Raw genomic sequence first — 7,292 nt, 5'->3', positions numbered from 1 at the left:
ACAAACAACTAGACACACTCACACCTACGGGCAACTAAGAATCCTCAGTTAACCTACTATGCATGTTTCTGGACTGTGGGAGGAAGCCGGAGTAACCGGAGGGAACCCACGCAAGCACGGGGAGAACATGCAAACTCCACACAAAGACCCTGCCGGGTCAGGGAGTCGAACCGGGGACCTTCGTTCTGTGAGGCAAAAGCGCTAACCACCAAGCCACCGTGTTGCCCCTAGTCTGAAACCATGCAGGGAAAAGAACCTGATTCTCCAGAATCTCATATGTGTCTACATCTCCATGGTCTCCGTCACCATTCAGGGTGGGACTCCTCCTTCTGGTAGGAAGAAGCTTGTTGCTCTCCGTGGATGCCCTCTTACTGTACCACACAATTCCTATCTATGGCTGGGCAAAATGACCTCATAATGTATTTCAAAATAAAATGTCAAATGTATCAAAATACCTAGTATCTAGTACTAGTATCTCAATAATTTTTATAATGATGAAATTGGACGAATACATGAAAAAATGACCCTAATAAACATTTGCTGCTGTTTGTTTTGCTTATTCATCTAGAGCTAACTAAACGTGTTAAGGACGGGAATCATTTACTCTCTTTTAATACAATTAACTGGGACTGAACAGCATATAACACCTGAGGGAAGGTGCCTGGGATCAGGTTTAATCACTAACTGTGCTTTTATAAAAATTGTTGCAAATGATGTACCACCTCACAAGGATTTATCTCATTCAATCTCATTATGACTGACAGAAAATGCATTGTCGTTTTCAAACCGGACCTGCTGGTCCGGCTGTTTTGCATGGGAGTGACCCCCCCATTTCCGTTGTACCGTAATATTATTAGATATTAGTGCTATTATTAAATATTGAGTAAAGACACAATGGTAAGTAAAAAAAGAAAAAAAACCTTGACAGAAAAACTCTCTTTAAGAGGGAAGTAACCTGGATCAGGACCTGAATCATAAGAGAGGACCCTCTTGATGAAGACCAGCTGGGTAGAGCAGGAAAAGAGAAAGATAGGAAGGAGAGGATGAATAACAGAGAGAGGAGAGACACAAATATGTTGTCAAAGGTCCAAAAGAGCAGATATATTAGTATTAAAGATCCATTAACTGGAGAACTAAGAGTTGTACGTACATATGACACCTGGTTAGTTTGTGGACTACAGAGACCACTATATAAACAGGTGTGGACAGCAGACACTGAGGGGTCAGAGGGCGGACTGCAGGTCGGGATGTCAAAAGGTGTCCAACAGAGAAATCTATACAGACAGATAAAGGTAAACTCTTGAAATGAACTGAAGAAACTCTTGAGACAAAAAAAAAGAGATTTCTCTGTATTCTTTCATTAAAGGATCAAAGGTGTGAAACGCTTCGGGGCTGTAAAGTACAGCTGGAGAGCGCTACACAAGTGTAAGCCATTTACCATAAGCCAAGGTTGTTGTACTGTTAACTGTTCTAACACAAGAAAACAGTGAAATTTGGCTTTATTTTATTCATATGTATAATTTCATTGTTTATCAACATTGCCTATACATTTCTCAAATAGCATCCTAGGTCTGTAGTGTAACTTGGTATCATCATAGTTAATATAGTAGATTTCCACATACTTTCCACAATGGCGGTGCTACGGCGATGCTACGGCGATGCTACGACGATGCTGCGATGGTACTGCAGCGCTTCTGCGAATAGGGCTTGGTCGCCAAGGTGCATTCTGGGACGCAGCGGCCATTTCGGCAGCTTCGTGAGTGCGTTCACAATGAAAGCGTCACAGGCGTCATAGGCGTCTGGCTGCCATTCATTGTCTATGAAAAACGGGCATCGAGAGGCGGCGGGACCGGCGGGAGCGGCGAGGCCGGTGGGGCGGCGGGCGCGGCACGTCAATTTAAAGTTGAAAAATCTGAACTTTATCGAATGAGCAGCAGCGACGCCGAGGCGTCGTCCAATCACACACCGGGATTCCTGAAGCGAGAACTCTCAATGCAGATTGTACTTTCATGTAGACACAAACGTACACTGATTCACATGCGTACAGGATTAGAGCTGTGCACTTACAAACTTATTTTATCAGGAATTAATATATTTCATGCAGTCAAACCAGCAAAATGTAATTTTGCTGGTTTGACTGCCGTTTTTACCTGAACTGATCACGTGAAACACGTATCTGATGGGTGAGGAACTGGATGGTCCCAATGATTTTATTTGCTACATTGATCCAACGAAAAATAATTAAAACCCGTGCTTATTAATCACAAAACACAGGTTAAACATCATGACCATATCCGCTCCGACCCGGTGTGTCAGTATCACCGCAGACAGACTGCAGCAAATCGACGGCGTAGCCGACGGCGTAGGGTCGCGGTGCGGTGTGCGTCGCCGCGTACCCTACGCCGTCGGTTCTGCGTTGGTGTGACGCGGAACCATAAATCAGGCACCGGGAGCAAGAGCTCGCTGGGTTGATGTTGATCCAGGACCAAACTTGTTAAGGAGCATCAAACTCACTCTTATCTACGCGGAAATAACGCTAAAATATACAGAAGGCGTCCCAAAGTGTGATCTATGGTGAAATAGGAAAATTAAGATGTGTACGCTATATGTGTAGGCTGTTCCCACTGTTCCCTTCAGTTCTGCAGCGCAGCTTAAAACCCCGCCCACCCCCGCCCCACTGCAGGCACTGACGCTTTCAGTGTGAATGCACCAAGCGGCGAGATGCTGGCGTCGGGACGCCCGTGACGCTTTCAGTGTGAACGCAGGGTAAACAAACAGCGGTGTAGCAGTGTGGCAGCACCAAGTGAACAGACGGAACGCAAAAAAAAAAGATGTTAAAATGCCAGAAAGGAACTGGAATTTACCAGGATACCTTAAACAAGGAAGCCAGGGAGCGGTATATGGAGAAAATAATGATTATTAACGGTTTGGATCCAAATGAAGCTCCGACGAGCACTTACTGCTGCAGTTCTGCACAACCGACGTCTTCGGCTACCTGGTTTGCGAGTGTTTGGCAGCTGCTTTGGTAAATGTTTGACTCGCCATGTGTTTCAATAAATTAGTATAATAGTACAACATACAGAACATGTTTTGTATTACTCTTACTTTTTTCTTTTTTTATGACTGCTATATTATGCTGAAGAGGCTCCGAGGCGTGAGCAATATTTTTGTTTTCCTCGTGGGATTATTTTTTTCCTCTGCAGCTACAAATAGAGTTAATATTTTTTCCTCAACAAACTAGTTTTATCTGAAGATTGGGGTTAATCGCACCGCAGAGAGCTGGCCAGCAACTGCGTTTCGCTGGAGAAGTGGGGAATAAAACCCGTGTGAATGATCCGACCCCGGTCTGTGTGAGTGTTTGTTTGTGGTTTACTGAGGAAGGTTATGTTTGGTCGTCTTACAGCCGCGATCCAAGTGAGCCGACGACTCTTTTACTCTTTTACTCTGTTATCTCAGATACTTCCGTGATACTTGCCTCCGTGGTTCTGCCTCCGAGCAGGAAAGCGGTGAAAAGTTAAACCATTAGCGATCTTTTCCCCACATCTGTTATGTGTGGAGCTGTTGCAGTTACAACACAGCAACCCGTTACCATGTTTTACAGAATAACGGAAAGTAACAATTACAAGTAAGACACAACGAAGAGGGAGCACGTCTGTACACAGTACGCAGTGGTCCGAAGAGCAGCTAAGGTAGCTTCCAATATGGCGGCTCCGCCAAGTGATTGACAAACCCTATTGTCAAAGCCTGAAAATAACGCACCTCTCGAGTTGGTCGCAGATCAGGGTGCCCCCACACCATCAGTTACTAGAGCAATGTCCCGCCCAGTCTTTATGCCAGAAACTTTGTCTGGTACTGGCCGAGAAAGGACAGATTGAATCACTATTATTTTTTATTTTGTAATGTTCATGTTCTGACTTTTGCAATGCTGCTCAGCAGCACTTTGGTTTTTTTAAATTTAAAATAAATACCCTTTTTGGAACTCCAGCCTTCTTGGTCTCCTGCATTTGGGTCCTATCCACCACATCCGTGACAGAACCAAGCTAATTTTTCCTCATAGAAGAGGCTTCATAATGAAAGCATCCTTGAGTTTGGAATGGCCCTACGCTGGCTGGTCTCTACCCATCAGCAGATCTTCACACACAGAACTTACTCTCAAAGGAACATTTTATTGCCTAATTAAAACTGAATTGAATTCATGTGAAAACTTACTATGGAGACCAAAATGACTTTGTGATAAAAAAAAATGTGTGATTTCTGCTGGAGTTTTACTCTTACTTTACTCTTTACTTTGACTGCGCAAACAAAAGCACTGTTAAAACAAATTTCTTTGTAAGTTTTGAATAAAATCTGTTCTTGTTTTTCAATCATAAATGTGGTTTTTCTCATTTTTATTATTATATTAGATGTTTTACAATTTCGTTTTTTTGACTTTGGCTCTGTCTATTTTATGACTGCATAAATATTTTATGGTTACCCGGTATGTTAAAATAAAGAAGAAAAACAATTTAAAAAAAAGCTCCCCAGGCTAAGCGACTTGTAGGTCCACTTGTATCTCACTATGATAGTTTCATGTGGTTCTGCGTCATGTGGTTCTGCATTAAATCGACACGTACCCTACGCCGTAGGCTCTGCGTTGGTGTAACGCGGAACCATAAATCAGCCTTTAGTCACCTCGTCTTCACACTAATTCACACAGGAAGATTGAATTTAATTCTAAACAGTTACACCACGGTTATTTACTCCAATTCCTCATCATTTCACTTCTTATGTTACAAGACAAATGAATCCTGTTAACTGTAAATAAATCACAACACTGAATTTTCACAAATGGCAACTTTATTGTTAAAATACATAAATAACATTTATGCACTATTGCTGGCTCAAGGAAGGACCGCACGTCTTCAGAATGTGAACAGCTCCAGGTGCTTGAAAGATCTGAAACCACAGAAGAAAAAGGTATTACGGTACTGAGCCGCCGGCTCCCCCGAGCCCGGAGCCGGCTCTCCCGGCTCCGGCCCCCCGGAGACCCCGGGTTCGGATCTCCGGGCTCGGAGCTCCGAACCCGTGGGATCCTCGACGGCCCGGTCCGTATGCGACACCGGTGCTCCGGAGCTAAGCTAAATACTTAGCCCATGCAAAGATCATACTCATAGACAAATATAAATGACATAAAAAAAAGGAACTTACCGCTGACTCGTGTGCAGTTGCCGGGTCCGTGCTGTGGGATCTGATCCTTTTATGAGGGTAAATGTCGATGCAAAATCTCATTTCTACTCTCCCTCACTGTTCAAACCGGTGGAAAACAGCCAGCGCTGCTGAACAATGGCGGAAGCTCGAGCGGTCGGCTGAGCTGGTTGTGGGCGTGGTTTCAGCAGCGGAGGAGACCGAGGGCGTGGTTTGCATTTTGGTGACGTAAAGAAAATGCACAAATCCAAACGGCTCACAGAAACCACATGACACTGGGGGACTCTGTAAGGCGGGGGGGAGCAGACCTTGCAGATTTTCATGGGGTATCATCTTTTCTGTGTTGGCAGGGTGAGGGGAGACCACTTTATATATGTTAAAACAAGAAAAAACGTGTTTTTCATAATAGGTCCCCTTTAAATTCTTCAACTTTACCTCTAAGAATGTATGTTAGTTTTTCTAATACTAGGTGTGAAGACGTCTCTTTTAACCACTGAGTGGAATTAGGACTTTGAACATCCTTCCACTTCAAGGCTATTACTCTTTTGACTTGTAACAAACAAAAATCTATGAGCTTTCTTTTCTTTGCATTTGCACCAAAGTCTTCAGGGTAATCATAATAATACGTAATACTACAGACTATTCATCATCATTATTATTAATGTTATTATTATTTTTATTATTATGGGCATGCTAAGTAGTGGCATTCCTCAGCCGAACTTTATCGTAGAGACATCATTCAAATTTACAAACACTCGGCCCGATTAGCACTAAAGGACCGCACAACCTCATCATTATTACGGTTTTTGCGATATTTACCTTTCAATTTAAAAAAAAATGCATTTTATTTTGGACGCTTGTTGGTAGGCAACGGTTTATCGTACAGACAACATTACAACATTGACAAACCGGGACACGTTGTACTGCAACATATTTTAGTCTCATCATCCTAGCTATTACGTTTTTTGAGATATTAAACTGTTTTATTTTCAAACTAACAGAAATTTGGACGCTTGTTGCTCGGCAACAAGACATCGCAGAGACATCAATCCAACGTTAAAAGAATCTGGACCATGTGGACTACAACATACTGAGGTTTCATTAGGCTGTTGTTTACAACTTTTGAGATATTGAAGCCAAATTGTCCCATTATTGAAGCCAAATTGTCCCATTCTATCCTATAAGGCTTGTTACCATGGCAACAAAACCTATGCATGGGAGAATATGAATAAATCATCCGTAAATGTGGCCCGAACCGCAACGTGCATCCAGGCCTTGGTTTGGTTTATTGGCCATTATTAATAACCCCAAACATGGCAAGAACCACCTCCGACACAACCAGAACAACCTTAAACACAACCAGTACCACCTTAAACACAACCAAAACAACCTTAAACACAACTTTAAACACAACCACTACAGCCCCAAACCAAAGCAGGGAGAGGGGACGAATGGGCAGTAGGGCATGCCCATATCAATATAAATATTTAAAAAAAATAAATTTCCTGAAATTTTCTAGTTATTATTATTATTGGATTCAGGCAGCATGGTGGCTTGGTGGTTAGCACTGTTGCCTCACAGCAAGAAGGTTCCCGTTTTGACTCCCAGGCCCAGCAGGGTCTTTCTGTGTGGAGTTTGCATGTTCTCCCCGTGCTTGCGTGGGTTCTCTCCGGTTACTCCGGTTTCCTCCCACAGTCCAAAAACATACATACTAGGTTAATTGATGATTCTAAATTGCCCGTAGGTGTAGTTGTGAGTGTGAGTGTGTCTGGTTGTTTGTGTGTACAGTATGTGGTCCTGAGATGGACTGGTGACCTGTCCAGGGTGGACCCCTGCCTCTCGCCTGAATACAAGCTGGGATAGGCTCCAGCAGACCCCCGTGACCCTGCAAAGGATAAAAGCGGGTATAGATAATGGATGGATGGATGGATGGATATTATTATTGGATTCAGAATTAAAACAATGTCCAAACTTTAACCAGTTTAAAAACAAATATAAAAACATGATTTTCACAAGGTACAAAGAGGAAGGGGTTTAGCGGCTTTTAGGGGCCTGCAGATAACACTAGTGGGTGAATGGGTAAATTTGTTTATATTTATGTTCAGAAA

The sequence above is a fragment of the Cololabis saira genome, chromosome 7, assembly GCF_033807715.1.
Source record: "Cololabis saira isolate AMF1-May2022 chromosome 7, fColSai1.1, whole genome shotgun sequence".
Taxonomy (NCBI): Eukaryota; Metazoa; Chordata; class Actinopteri; order Beloniformes; family Belonidae; genus Cololabis; species Cololabis saira.
Note: the sequence above shows the minus strand (reverse complement) of the source record.